The sequence below is a fragment of the Giraffa tippelskirchi genome, chromosome 5, assembly GCF_054371585.1.
Source record: "Giraffa tippelskirchi isolate mGirTip1 chromosome 5, T2T-mGirTip1v1.2.pri, whole genome shotgun sequence".
NCBI lineage: Eukaryota > Metazoa > Chordata > Mammalia > Artiodactyla > Giraffidae > Giraffa > Giraffa tippelskirchi.
Genome location: NC_137279.1, coordinates 57647153 through 57662000, shown reverse-complemented (window position 1 = coordinate 57662000; position 14848 = coordinate 57647153). Strand labels below are relative to the sequence as shown.

At 38.8% G+C, this 14848-nt stretch overlaps 1 long non-coding RNA gene and 1 pseudogene across 2 annotated transcripts in view; both read left to right on the top strand.

The window, feature by feature from the left end:
- LOC145506632 (uncharacterized) overlaps nucleotides 1-14848 on the top strand; it is a 72788-nt gene that overhangs the window by 27098 nt on the left and 30842 nt on the right. The gene's annotated exons all lie outside the window — the stretch shown is intronic.
- LOC145505902 (myosin regulatory light chain 12A pseudogene) lies at nucleotides 5672-6611 on the top strand (annotated as a pseudogene). The gene has a single exon (XR_014053367.1). The product of XR_014053367.1 is annotated as a myosin regulatory light chain 12A pseudogene (transcript).

Sequence of the window (14848 nt, the reverse complement as noted above, 5' to 3'; positions counted from 1 at the left end):
TTCTGGTGTCCCCTCCTCCCGAGCTGGCACTTGACTTTAGTTTTCATTGAATCCCAGTGGCAAAGAAAGTTCTGGACACACACGGGGGCTTACAGTGTCACATTGTATTATATCTTTTTTATCCCTACTCTGTACACTTTCTACTTTGCACATACAGGAAATTCTCTAAATATTGTGAATGAATTAATGGAGGAACAATGGGAATGATCAAAGTAAGGAAAGTTCATCATGACTGCAAGCAGCTCTTAAGGGCAGGAGACCAATGACAGTTTCCTTCCTCTATTTTTATTTATCTTTGAAGAGGCAAGGTTCCTTTCTTTCATCAATTTCTTTGCCCTAATATTCCAAACTTGATGCTTCCCAGGTGGCACAGTTGGTAAAGAATTCACCTGCCAGTGCAGGAGAGACAGAGATGTGGGTTTGATTCCTGAGTCAGGAAGATCCCCTGGAGGAGGGCATGGCACCCCACTCCAGTATTCTTGCCTCGAAAATCCCATGGATAGAGGAGACTGGCGGGCTATAGTCCATGGGGTTGCAAAGAGTTGGACACGACTGAGCACACACATCTATACACAGCCTTGTTAAAATAAACCAGTTTCTTTTTCTGACAAGGCCAATTTCATAAATATAAGTCTGCTAACTTACATACCAGCTGAAACAGGCTGGGAAGCTGGCATCTGGGACCTGGGACCCTTTGGTGCAGGTTTGCACCTGGACAAAAGTCTCCTTGAGCAACAGAACACAAAGCAACTATAAGGGACTAAAAATAACTGTATATATGAACAGTTGGAGCAAATTATGAACAAGATACAAAAAAGACCAAAAGCAACTGCCACTTCTGAGATGTCTGGAGGAAAAGCAGGGAACTGAGCATGATCCGTACACACAGACTACCCCTCTTTGGCCTGAGCGCTGGACATGTCCCCCGTCTCTCACCCTACTTAAGGGACCAGCTCACCCTGTCTTGACCCTGCCAGGAACAAGCAAAAGAACCTATTACTTGCTTCCTCTTCCTCATGCTGCAGCTCAAGTCCCAGCAAAGGCCTGTCTGAATTTCTCACCTGGCCCCTTACCATTTTCTGATTAAGGAGGTGAAGAGTTGTGGTGGGTAACACAGCCATCTTAAGAACCATAGCAACTGACTATTTAAATCTGAGACTTAAGTGACCAAAGACACTTAAAAAACATAGCTTAGCAATTCTCTTAGTTCCCTTAAAAACAACAGTGTTCTATAGATGCCAAATTGCAGAATCCAAATCAGGATGCAAATTACCACAAAGGAAAAGGAAATAGCGGCTGGAATTCTCCATTGCCAGGTGATACCCACCAAGCTAAAATTCATGCATCTGGAAAATAATATAACATTAAAAAAAAAAAACCTGATTTCCCTGAAATGAGAACCACTTCTGATGTGTTTACTCGTATATCTGCTTCAACCCTGCTCCCGTGGAAATGAAGTTATCGAAATGTCTGTGTTGGGTGATGGGGCCGCACCAGGACAACACAAAAGAGATGAGAAAAGAGCAAGAGGGAGGGGATATGTCACATCCTGACTACAGGGAAACAGTGCAAAACATCTAATCACAGCAGTGCCAGGGAACTTGAACCTGTCGAAAAAGATCCTGTGCTCTCCGTGCTTAATTGCGGTTGATGGCTGCTGGCCAGTCATGCATGACAATGCGTGCGGGTCTGGCTGCTCCCTGCCTGTGCTCATTGCTGTCAGCCTTCACTCCAGGTGATGAACACAGTCCTCGGACCCTGAAAGAGGGGTCTGGGCCAGAGCTGGTGGAGGGGATGGGGGCTGGTGAGGGCTGGAGCAACCCCTCATGGACACAAAGTGGCTTGTACGCAAATAACCCATAGCCAAACAGAAGTCGTTAGAAATAAAAACGTGGTAACCAGCTTCCATCCTTACTTCCTCTCCCCAAGTATCCAGTAGATTTGTTTTCCTTGGGAGAAAATAAATCTAGGACACCCTATTCAGATGGGTAGGACATCCATGACCGGAGGTATATCTACTGGCCACGTGTGATTCTCCTGTTTGGTTGATTCTATTTCAGCACGGGCTTGACTCTGGATGGAGAAATGTCAGTTATACTCGAACAGCAAAGCGCATTATGGTCGACTCAGTACTTTTAAATTTCTTTCTGTCTGCACAAGAGGCAAAATCGTGTTTCTGTTTATTCCAATGACAAGGAAAGCCCCCAAGCGCTTGAGAAAAAAGATGGTTTATGAAGTTTAGACTGGCACTGATAATTTGGAAGGAATTCATCAGGCCTTTTGCAGCCTAATTATTCATTTTTAGTGTGGGATAAGTTGCAAAGTTCTCTAGAGTTGTAGACCCCTGGAGAGATTGTTTTAAGGCATAAATCTGTAAAAGAAACCTCAAAACACATAAGTTCCAGGCAGAATAAAATGATGCATTTGATGTTAGGAACAATTTTGCACAGAAGGTCCATCACTTGTCTTCTGCCCATGAAGTGTTGGGAAGAGCTTAACTTCTCTCTGGGTTTTAATTGCTTCATCTCTAAAAATAGACATTTCTACCTCATGGGGATGCTCTGAAGATTACATGAGCTGATGTCTACTTATGAGCTTCCTCTGCAGATAAACAGACAAACTGCAGGCACACAAGAGCAAGGATTTGTATCTATTTATTTTTGTAAACTTGGTGACAGAGCACAATGATAAAGGGTACAAACTCTGAAATTAGTCAGGACTAGTATCACTTGGAGATTGTGATACTAACTAGCTGTTTACTTGTGTGTTCATTTTCTTTTCATTTTAATTTATTTTAACTTGTGTGTTAATTTTCTCATCTTAAACAATGAAGATAATTATTCTTACCTGAGAAAGAGTTGAGATCATGGGCCTAAGATATCTGACATACAGTAAATATTCAATGAATAGTATTAACTTCTGGCTCCAAGCACATATTACAGAACAGAAAACTAGAAATAAGTTTATGTACTGAAAATTAAATCATCCATGGCAGGGTTACAGTTTTTGTTGATTGGCAATTTGACATGAACTGTGTAAGTATCCTTAACTATTTTCTCAGCAAGAACCCAAAACGAAGGATGGGAGCAAGGAAACTTATACCATAAAGGAAATTTATCTTTTCTCCACAATACAACTAGTTTCACTTTTTTCTGATTATATAAACAACACCAGTTCATTTAAAAAAAATTTAAAGCCAATCAATAAAAGAAAGTCAAAGTCACCTGAAATTGATCACAATCCTGTGATATCTATCATTAATATGATATGAATCAGCAACATTTGAACAGTGCTTGGCATGTCAAATACTCAAGAACACATTAGATAACATTAGCGTTACTACCTTTATGATATATTTTGCCATACCAAATTAAATAAATATTTATGTCATAAATGTTTCTAACTTCTTAGTTTTCTTTCTGCCTACATTCTCCAGGTTATTTATGTAGTCTCCTAAATTTACTTGAAAATTTGTTTTCTTTTTTAAAAATCAGGATGAAACAAAATTGATTGTGAATAAATTTCATTGTTTCCCAGGATTTATTTCTGAACTTTATATTTTGTCCACTGGTCCATTTGGCTAGTCCTCTTCCAATTCATATTGTTTTTATTAAAAAAAATTATAACAATTTTTCATTGCCACTTTTCTCTCTCATATTTATCTTGGCTCTTCTAGCCTAATTTTTTGCCTTTGGAATATTGCTGGTTTCAAAGATAACTAAGGAAAGTTTCTGTTGGGATTCTAAGTAGATCTTCATTTATTATATCTATATTAGTTTTTTAAGTTGATATTTTGTTATTTTATGTCTTCCTACCTGTCTTAGTCTGTTACAATTGCTATAATGAGATATCATAAACTGAGTGACTTACAAACAACTGGAATTTATTTTCAGAGTTCTTATAAACTGGGATGTCCAATATCAAGGTGCCAGCAGAGTCAGTGTCTGGTGAGGACTTGCCTTCTGATTCACAGATGGTGATCCTTTTTAGTATTTCCTCACACTCAGGAAGAGGCAAGAGAGCTTCTTGTGTCTCTTTCATAAGAGTATTAATCCCATTCATGAGGGCTATACTCTCATGACCTAATCACTTCCCAAAGGCTCTGTCTCCAAATACCATCACATTGGGGATTAGGTTTCAAGATACAAAGTTTGAAGGGACACAAACAGTCTGTGTATGTGTGTGTGTGAGTTGCTCAGTAGTGTCTGATTCTTTTCGACCCCATGGACTGTAGCCCACCAGGTTCCTCTGTCCATGGAATTCTCCAGGCAAGAATACTGGAGTGGGTTGCCATTCCCTGCTCCGGGAGATCTTCCCCACCCAGGGATCAAACCCAGGTCTCCTGCATTGCGGCCAGATTCTTTGCCATCTGAGCCACCAGGGAAGCCCCCAACAGTCTATAGCACTACCCAAACTAATACTATATCTGTCTATTGTTTTGATCTTGTTTTATGTCCTTCAAATAAATTTGTTTTTCTAGTAGACGTTTTGTAGCTTTCTTAATAATTTTAAGTATTTGTTAATCCTCTGTCAATTAACAAGTGAAACATTTTTTCCTCACTTTTATTTCTACCTAGTCACGACTGAGCGACTTCACTTTCACTTTTCACTTTCACGCATTGGGGAAGGAAATGGCAACCCACTCCAGTGTTCTTGCCTGGAGAATCTCAGGGACAGCGGAGCCTGGTGGGCTGCCGTCTATGGGGTCGCACAGAGTTGGACACAACTGAAGCGACTTAGCAGTAGCAGCAGCAGTCATTGCTAGAATAAAGAAAAATTACTGACTTTGAAAATATTTTTCTTTCATCAAGCCACCTTACCTAGAATTCCAATATTAACTCTAGCAGTTTTTTTAAAATCTGAATCTTAAATTTTCTGAAATTTCAGGGTGTGTCTCTGCAGCAGCTTGTGTTGCATAACGATGAAAGAAATATGTATTTTCTTTTCAAAAATTTATACTGATCATTTTATTTCTTTTTGTAAACAGTGAAACCTTAAAAGCAATGGTGAATAAGAGTGGCAGTGGCATACACCCTCTGTTGTTCCCGATTTGTTTAGGGTTTACCTCTAAATAACAAACATTTTTCCTTTACATTGTCTTCTGTTAACTTGATAACCTTATCTTCCACATTTATTTCTCTCATTCATTTTGAGTCTGTCGTTGTATTTGAGGTTAAATGGAGATCATATTTTATTTTTCTCTGTAGAGTGAGTCAACTCCATCTCTATATTGTCTGCTCTTTCAACACAAATTTGTGGTACCGTTTTATCAAAAGCTAAGCTTTTATGGGTTTGGACCTAAAAATTCTATTCTGTCCATTGAACTATTTGTCCATTATTGAGTTGTACCATGTTTTTTTTTTGTTTATTTTAGCAAATCTTCATTTCCTGTAAGTTGTCTCCCCTTTTCACTCTTATTTTTCAGAGCTTAGTTAATTTTTACTTAAAGTTTATTTTTTCCTTCTACAATTTTTAAATTATTGATTCGAATTTAGATTTCATTTTTTGAGTTCCTCAAAAATGTAACTTTCTTTTGCACTTTAATGTAAATTAAGATTGTGATAAATTTACAGATTAGTTTTGGGATAATTAGAATCTGTTTAATGTTAAGTTTTTTCATATAACAATATGAAATGTGTTTATATTTGCATCTTAAAAAAAATCCGGGAGTTGGTAGTGGCACCCAGGGCAGCGAGGAGGTTCGTGAAGCTCTTGGATTCTCGTGGCTGAGTTAGGGATTTAACCGCCACCACGTCGAGCAAAAGAGCAAAGACCAAGACCACCAAGAAGTGCTCCCAGCGCGCGACCTTATGTGTTCGCCATGTTTGACCAGTCCCAGATTCAGGAGTTCAAGGAGGCCTTCAACATGATCGACCAGAACAGGGACGGCTTCATTGACAAGGAAGACTTGCATGACATGCTTGCTTCTCTGGGAAAAAATCCAACTGATGAGTATCTGGATGCCATGATGAATGAGGCTCCAGGTCCCATAAATTTTACCATGTTTCTCACGATATTTGGTGAAAAGTTAAACAGCACAGATCCAGAAGATGTCATCAGAAATGCTTTTGCTTGCTTTGATGAAGAAGCAACTGGAACCATTCAGGAGGATTACCTGAGAGAACTGCTGACCACAATGGGAGACTGGTTTACAGATGAGGAAGTGGATGAGCTGTACAGAGAAGCACCTATTGACAAAAAGGGGAATTTCAATTACATTGAGTTCATGTGCATCCTTAAGCATGGAGCGAAAGACAAAGATGACTAAAAAGAACTTCAAACTCCAGCCAAACGTTCCTTGTTGCCACTCTGGGTATTTCTGAGACTTTCTCTTAGAGCCTATTGCATGCCCTTAGCTTTACAGCTTCTGCTTTTCTTGTTGTATTTATTCTCAGCCATTTGGGGCACATGCATCTCTATAATCAGACTGGATGTGGGACTTCTTGTCATTTTAAGAATGGAAAATATGGTAATTTAACTTACCAGCTGCCATCTACCCTCCCTGCCCCAAGTAACTGCAGTCTAGAGTCAATATATTTTTTCAGAGAAGGTTATTCACTCAATTTTTTCTGAACCATAATTAAACTTTATGATAAAAGCAAACAAAAAAATCTGGTGCCTTTTTGAAGGTAGATCATTAATAATAACCTTATAGCATTTTCTATGTTACTTCAAACTTTCTACTCCTTGGAATCATTTTTATTATTTATTTTTTGCTAAGAAACCATTTATTTTTCTACATTTTCTTTTGTCTTTATTCTCAGTAGATTTAATCTAGTGTTAAACTTTATGTCCAATCTCTTCTGTTTCTGTGGTTATGACTTCTTTCTTGTACTAATTTTGATTACTTTTGCTTTTTCTCTTTTCCTTAAGTTCCCAGGCATTTATATATTTGATCCATTCTTTTTATTTTCTAAGATAGTCAGGATTTACATTTTTTTAATTCTACTAATTATTTTCTATTTCATTTCTTGCAACTTTTATCTTTTTCCTCTTTGTTGCTGCTGTTTTATTTTGACAGATTTTTAAAAATATCTCTTAAAATGAACAAGTCAACTGATTTCCAGTCTTTGAATTTTAATAATAAATGTTATTAAAGCTATAAACTATCCTAGATTTACAGTTGTGTTCTGTAAAATACATCTTTTCATTGCTTTCTAAATACTCTTCTTCCAACCTAAAGAGTATTTTGTAAAGCGAGAATTAGGGAGGATCATCTTTTTATTATTTATTTACAATTGTGTTGGGTTATAATTAGAGGATGTGAACTTTAAAGTCACATTTTGCTCAAAGATACAACCAGTTTGACCCAGAGGGATGGGATGGGGAGAGAGGTGGGAGGGGGGTTCAGGATGGGGAACACGTGTAAACCCATGGCTGATTCATGTCAATGTATGGCAAAAACCACTACAATATTGTAAAGTAATTAGCCCCCAACTAAAATAAATAAATTTATTAAAAAAAAAAAGATACAACCAGTTTTCTTAATACTTTATGGAAATATAAAAGCAATGTATGTTCTTTATTAATAGTATATTAAATTGATTGGTTGTAATTTCTAATTCTTTGATGTATGTCTTTAGTTATTTTTATCTATAGTTATCCAGTTCTAAAAGATGCATATTTAAATTACCCATGATGAGTATGTTTAGCTATTATTTTTTTTTAGATATTTCACTCTATATATTTAGCTGCTCTACTGTTTGATATGCACATGTTTATTACTTTTATATCTTCTTTGCAAGTTGCCTTTTATTATTATTGTACATACTATCTCTCTTTATTCTGCTTAGTTCTTTGGATTTTACTTTTCTCCTTGTCTGACTTTCACATCACTTCTACTTTCTCCCCCTCCTCTCTCTCTTTCTCCTCTCCTCCTTCTTCTTTTATATGTACTAGATAGTTCATTGTCTATCCTGTTGCCTTTGAGATTTTTAAAATCACTCTTTGAAAAGGTGTTTCTTATAAATGATATGACTGAGTTTTTCTTTTTAACCCATCATGGCTCAATATTCTCTCATTAGAAGATTTCAACTCATTCATCTTTAGTTTTATAACTGATAGTCTTGATATTACTCATACTATCATATTTCTATTTGATATTTATTCAATTTGTTGTTTCTTTTATCCCTTTATCTTTCTTTTTCTCTGGTTTGACCAAATTGCTATTCATTCCTCTTTCCACCTTTTTAAATTTAGAAGTTCTATTATTTTAAGGTTTTATAATTCCACTTTTCAATCCTAACAAATGTAATCAAATACATATTTCTGTATTTCTTTGTTAAGAAATAGTTTTCTAGTTCTTCAGTTTCAAGTGTGTGTTCTCCAAGCTTTGAGAGTTAATAGGGTTCAGTCTACTTGTTCGGAACTCCTCGCTGTCTCTTATAAGAAGGCTCTTGCAGCTCAGCATTGCTTTTCTCTCCAATTCATGTTCTACAGGCCAAACATTACCCAGGAAAAAGTCTTGCACCTGCTCTCTCCACCCTCCAGGCCCTACTAGTCTATGAACACCAAGAGCTTCCAGCTCAAGAGTGATGTGTTTTTTGCTTGAAGATGGCTCTGGAGGGCCAACATATTGAGGCTTCTGCTTATTCCCGGAATTATCCACCTAAAATCTTTCTTTTTTATTGTTCACTTATTGGATATTTTTATTTCATAAAATTATTTATAAAAACAGTACTCTGAGTGGAAGCAAAGTTTCAAGACCTGTGAAATATTTAAACTCAAATATTTATGCACTTTAATTCAGAGAGAGAAAGAGAATACCCACCACTTAGCAACACGTCAGCTTGACTTTTGACTTTTAACATTATATAAAATAGACTATGGTACATTTCCCCCCCCTTACTTCTTATCCTAGCTCCTGAAAATGTAACAGCAAATATTCTACCATCAATCCAAATGGCAAGCTACAACAGACTCCTGGAGAACAGTACTGTATAAAAATTTTTATTAAATAAATCTTTCTTATTAATATTTACCTTGTATCTATTAGAAATAAAAATCATTACAAGTAATGTTTTATATGATGTTTTAAAAATTATCTGATTTTTAAATCTAATGTTAAAAAATGATCTGAGCCTACATTTACTTGGAAATCCACTTTCGTCTACCTTACTTTGGTAGATCTTGTATTGTTTGTATTTCCAACTCATATTGTCCTATTTAGAGTATACTTTAACTTTATAAATATTAATTACTAGCAATATTTTCTTATTTGTTCTTTTACAAATTGGTTTCTGTAAGTCTCTGAGGGTATTTTTAACTTAGCTTATTCATTCATTGTGAAAACACAGACTTGGCTGATTCCACGTCATTTGTCAAGGCATTAAGCATTCACATGGTCTGACCTCCAGCCTCCCTTTACCAGTTGCATTGCCCCCTTCTAGGGAAGGACATGAAATTATTTTTTTGAAATGTAAGGGTACTTCCCCTGTGGCCCAGTGGTTAAAACTCTGCCTTCCAATGCAGAGGTTGCTGGTCTGATCCCTAGTCAGGGAACTAAAGTCTCACATGCCTGAAGCATGGTCAAAAATTTAAAGAAGAAAAATGTGGTAAAACCTTTGTTAGGAGTCTGATGAACACTAGATGAAGAGTTACCCTCTTTTGGCTTTGGTTGGTACGTAGCCACTTACTTGAACTATTTCTGAGAGTTAACTTAGTGGACTGCCCTCCAGTCTGGAGAGAGGAAAATCAGTTTGTGTGCTCATTTGGTTTGGAGACAATAATCTGACAGCTCTGTCAAAGGTGTGAATATTTCGCTAGCAAATAACAAATCCTGACAAGCTGGACTTCATCATCCTCTGCAGCCCTGAGTGAGAGTGAGCCCTGTGGTGAGAAGGGAGATGCGTCAGAATTGGATGTAGAACTTTCTGGAAGGCAGGGGAGTGTGGGCATAACCACAGCACATATAAACACAAACACACACACACACAATCATACACACACACAGAGCTCTCTGAGGTAGTGTCTTATTCAGGAAGTTGGATTTTTGTTCTCTTCATGTAGAAATTATCAAAAGAAAAATCTAAATGTAAAGATGCTTTTTCAGCATAACAAGATTGATGCACTTAATCTTACATGAAATCAACAAGCATGCATTTCCTGAGGAAATATTCTGTGTGCAATCCAGGTCAAAACACTGGAAAATGCCAATATAATATAGCCTATGTTTTCAGAGGCCAACTCTCTTAGATAATATTTTTAAAAAGGAGTTGGGTGAAGCTACAAATTGTTACTGTTGTTCAGTTGCTCAGTCATGTTCAACCCTTTGTGACCCTGTGGACTGTAGTATGCTGGGCTTCCCTGTCCTTCACTACCTCCCAGAGTTTGCTCAAACTCATGTCTGTTGAGTTGATGGCGGGAATAGAATATAAATATTATAGTTCAGAGACAGGAGAGATTAGCAAATTCTGGAGATGTCCAGTAGAATCCCATGAGGAAAATGTAGTTTGAGTTGAATCGTAAAATATGGGTGACATTTGGATTTGGAGAAAGGAGAAAATTACAAAGCACAGAAGTGGAAATAAACATGGTTGGTATGGCGGATGGTGAGGAAATCTTTCTGGTTCTGAAAAGTGCTGTGCTCTTCCTCCTGGGTCAAGGAATCTTGAGCTAAAAAAATGGTAAACCCTATAGAATGCGAAGAACTGACTCATTGGAAAAGACCCCGATGCTGGGAAAGATTGAAGGCAGGAAGAGAAGGGGGGCAGCAGAGGATGAGATGGTTGGATGGCATCACCGACTCGATGGACATGAGTTTAAGCAAGCTCTGGGAGCTGGTGATGGACAGGGAAGCCTAGCATGCTGCAGTCCGTGGGGTCGCAAAAAGTCAGAAACAACCGAGTGACTGAACTGAACTGAATAGGATCCTTTTCTGAAGGGAACAGATACTAAGAAGCTTGTAAATTCAAAAGAGTGCGCAGATAGAGAAATTAAAGCTGGATTTTGGCTTGTAAAAGATGCTTAGGTGATGGAAGTTATTAGCTGGGGATCTGGGGTATAGGGATATTTTAGGCATAGAAACTGCTACAAAATGGTACCAATTGTCTATATTACCTTGTGCTTTATTCCTGTCCTGGAAAACTGCTTTCATGTTATATTGTCATGTTCTAATGTCTAATGTTATTGGGTCAATACGTTGGAATTTTCCATTGTGCCAATGTGGAGGAAAAAGGAAAGACATACTGCAGAGAGGGAGAGAAGTTTGGGTGCAAGATAGCATGAGATGGTCCTTGATTATTTTGAGAAGCAGGCGCATTTCCATTTGCAGGCCTTACGTTACACAAATGGCGGCCAAATTCCTTTCTCTCATCAGACCATTCACACGTAGGCACTCAGACAGAGAAGACGTAAGGGAGCAAATGTAATGAGTGTTTCATGAGCAGGCAGTTACATGAATGAGAAAAAACTTCTTGAAGTATCTTGACACAAATTAGAGTGGTGCCCACTTTATAATAAGGGCAATGATAATCCGCATGATTTACAGCCACTTTAATCAAAGGCTGTATTAGAATGTGGATCCCAGAGGTAAGAAGGCAGTTATTAGTTTGCTGAACCACTCGGATCCCTAAGCATTCATAGCTCAACTCACACTAAAGGATTTTAGTGTCTTTGTAAAAGAAAATCCCCTTCTGAAATCATTCCACCCACTTGGAAGGGGTGGGAATGATCTAGTAAAGATAAGAGGAGATAAGGAAAGAGTTTATGTTGACATAGAAAAAACAGGTTGGAACTTGAATGGGAAATATATTTACTTCAAAGTTGGGATGGAACTAGGAGAATCTAGGTGCCTAGGTGTTTTGGGTCACATATAAGTTTGATTAAAGCACCTATACATATACATTAGTAAAATAGTTCATCAGTGAAAATATTTTTTTAAATATGATTTAGGAGGCTTGTAAAGCATTCAGAAATCACCTATTTGTATGCCGATGAATTCTAGATTTCTGTCTCCATGTGTGACTTCTTCAGTGAGCTCCAGACTTGATTATTAAACTCTCCACTTGACAGTCCCACTTGGATGTTTAAAAGGAAAAACAAACTTAGTATGTCTTAAACAGAACTCTCTTGATTCCTGGTCCCACTCCATAATCATTCTACTCTCTGATCTTTTTTTTTTTAAAAAAAAACCTCTGTAAATAATATCCAGTTTTCCAGGCATAAGCCCTAGGAATAATCCGTAACCTCCCATCTTCCCTTTCACCTCATGTCTAGTCTATCAATAAGTCCTGTATCCTTTCTCCTTCCTCCGTGGCCCATGCCCCCTCCCCTGCCTAAGTCATCCATCTCTTTCTTCTGGACCACCACACGCATGTCCTTACTAGTCCCCATCTTCTCTGTCTGCTCCTCCCAGTTCATTTTCAATATGCATGGCCAGAATCATCTTTCTAAAATGTAAGTAAGGTCATATTCTCCTGCTCCAAGTGTTCCTCTTTGTTGTTTAGTTGATAAGTCACGTCTGACTCTTTGTGACCCCATGAACTGTAGCCTGCCAGGCTCCTCTGTCCAGGCTTCCTCTATATTCAGAATGAAATCCGGGCTCCTCACCACGATCTGGTGCCCGGCCACATCTTCAGTCTCAGTGCCTATCAATCTCCAGCTCACTCAAGCACCCTCCAGCCTCCCTGAGCTCCTTGCCGTTCCTCAGTATATGCTTGTATCATCCCATCTCAAGGCCTTTGCACTTGCAGTCTCTTCTGCCTGGAACACTAACTCTATCAGACATTGGCAAGACTTGCTCCTTCACTTCAGTCAACGTTCTGCTCAAGTGTCATCCCCTCAGAAGTGCTGCTGCTGCTGCTAAGTCATGTCAGTCGTGTCTGACTCTGTGTGACCCCATAGACGGCAGCCCACCAGGCTCCCCCATCCCTGGGATTCTCCAGGCAAGAATACTGGAGTGGGTTGCCATTTCCTTCTCCAATGCATGAAAGTGAAAAGTGAAAATGAAGTCGCTCAGTCGTGTCAGACTCTTAGCGACTCCATGGACCACAGCCCACCAGACTTCTCCATCCATGGGATTTCCCAGGCAAGAGTACTGGAGTGGGGTGCCATTGCCTTCTCCGCCTCAGAAGTGACATCCCCTTTAACTAAACGTACCTCCCTCCATCAACCCCTATTTTTATTCCTGTTTCTAGTTTTGTTCATAGCATTACCATGGTTTGGTGGTGTGTTATGACAGATAATAGATAGGTGGACAGATAGACAAATGATGCATAGAGATAGATAATAGACACAGAGCTGCAGATAGGTGATAGAGATAAACAGAGATAAGGACAGATAGAAGGGAGGATGGGAGAGTGGGGCTAGGATTCAGGATTCTTTAAAGCTTTCCAGGTGATTCCACTGTGCAACCAAGGTTGGGAATCACAGGATTATAGGGCAAAAGCTAATGTGTGTGTGTGTGTGTGTGTGTGTGTGTGTGTGTGTGTGTGTGTGCTTGCTCAGTTGTATCTGACTCTTTCTGACTCCATGAACTGTAGTCCACCAGGCTCCTCTGTCCATGGGATTTCCCAGGCAAGAATACTGGAGTGGGTTTCCATTTCTTCCTCCTGGGGATCTTCCCAATGCAGGAATTGAATCCAAGTCTCCTGCATTTCCTGTGTTGGCAGGCAGATTCTTTGCCACCTTGGAAGCCCAAGAGCTAACACACAGTTGGTCAAAAAGTTTGTTCAGGTTTTTCAGTAACATCTAATAGAAAAACTTGAATGAACTTTTTGGCCAACCCAATACCTAAAAGGGACTTCCAACTGCTAGAATTCAGTTGGAATATTTACTCTGCTGTTGATCAGCTTGCTTTTGTGCAGCTGGAGGGATATCCCAGAGCTCCATTTACCCTTATCACAGTTCGTAGAAATATTCAGAAACCAAAAAGGCTAAGTTCACGAGTTGTTTTTCTCTTTCATCAAGTCCCTTTTCAAGAGGAAGAAGGGCACGATTATAAGAATCAGACACCTTGAACCTTTGAATCCTGTCTGTACCACCAGGGCAAATGCCATGTGTCTGTGGCTTTATTTTCTTATCTGTAAAATTAGAATAATAGCAATAATTTCTCTTCTGCAGTTGGTGAGGAATCAAATGAATTCTACATAACGGGCTTAGAGTAGCACCTGACACAAAGTTAAGTGCTCTGAAAGCATCTGCTCTTATCTTTGAGGGAACGGCTCTCAAGCAGAAAATACACGTGGAAAATTCCTGTGGCCAATGATTTTGAAAGTAGCTAGGGGGATTGAGACAGGCCATTTTCTCTAATACTCCAACTCCACTCAAGAACAGAGCTGGTTAATGATTAGACCCTATAAAATTTTCCATGTCATGTGCCTTTTCCCCACCAGGCAATAGAGAATAATTAAGAATTATGGGAAGCGGGTTCAGTGAGAGGAAAGGCATGCCTTTCTAGGGACAAGCTCCAAGCCCTAACGAGGTTACTGGCACAGGTGTCTCCTGCAAATAAATTAATGGGGAGGCAGATCCAATCATGAATCTGTCATCCAAACTTGGTGTTTAGAGTCATTTGGGGAGATGGGGCTTCCTTGGCCCAACCTTGGTGGTGTCTGGAGCAAAGATTAGGAAGCAGAGTGATTTCATTAGGATAACAAGGCTGTTAAAGAACAATCTGGCTCTTTAGACCGTATTTATAAGGCATTTCAAAGAAACTCTGATCTGACAGCTGCTGTCAGTCCCTCACATAGGAACTGTGGTGATTTATTGATACAGCAGGGGAGCTGTTATTATCCTTATTTCTAAAAGTTTTGTACATACCAAGAGTCCATCTTGACTAGTTGCAGACTTCCCAAAGACAAAAACACCTCACTGAAAGTGCCACTTGCCCTGGCATGAGGTTTTGTTT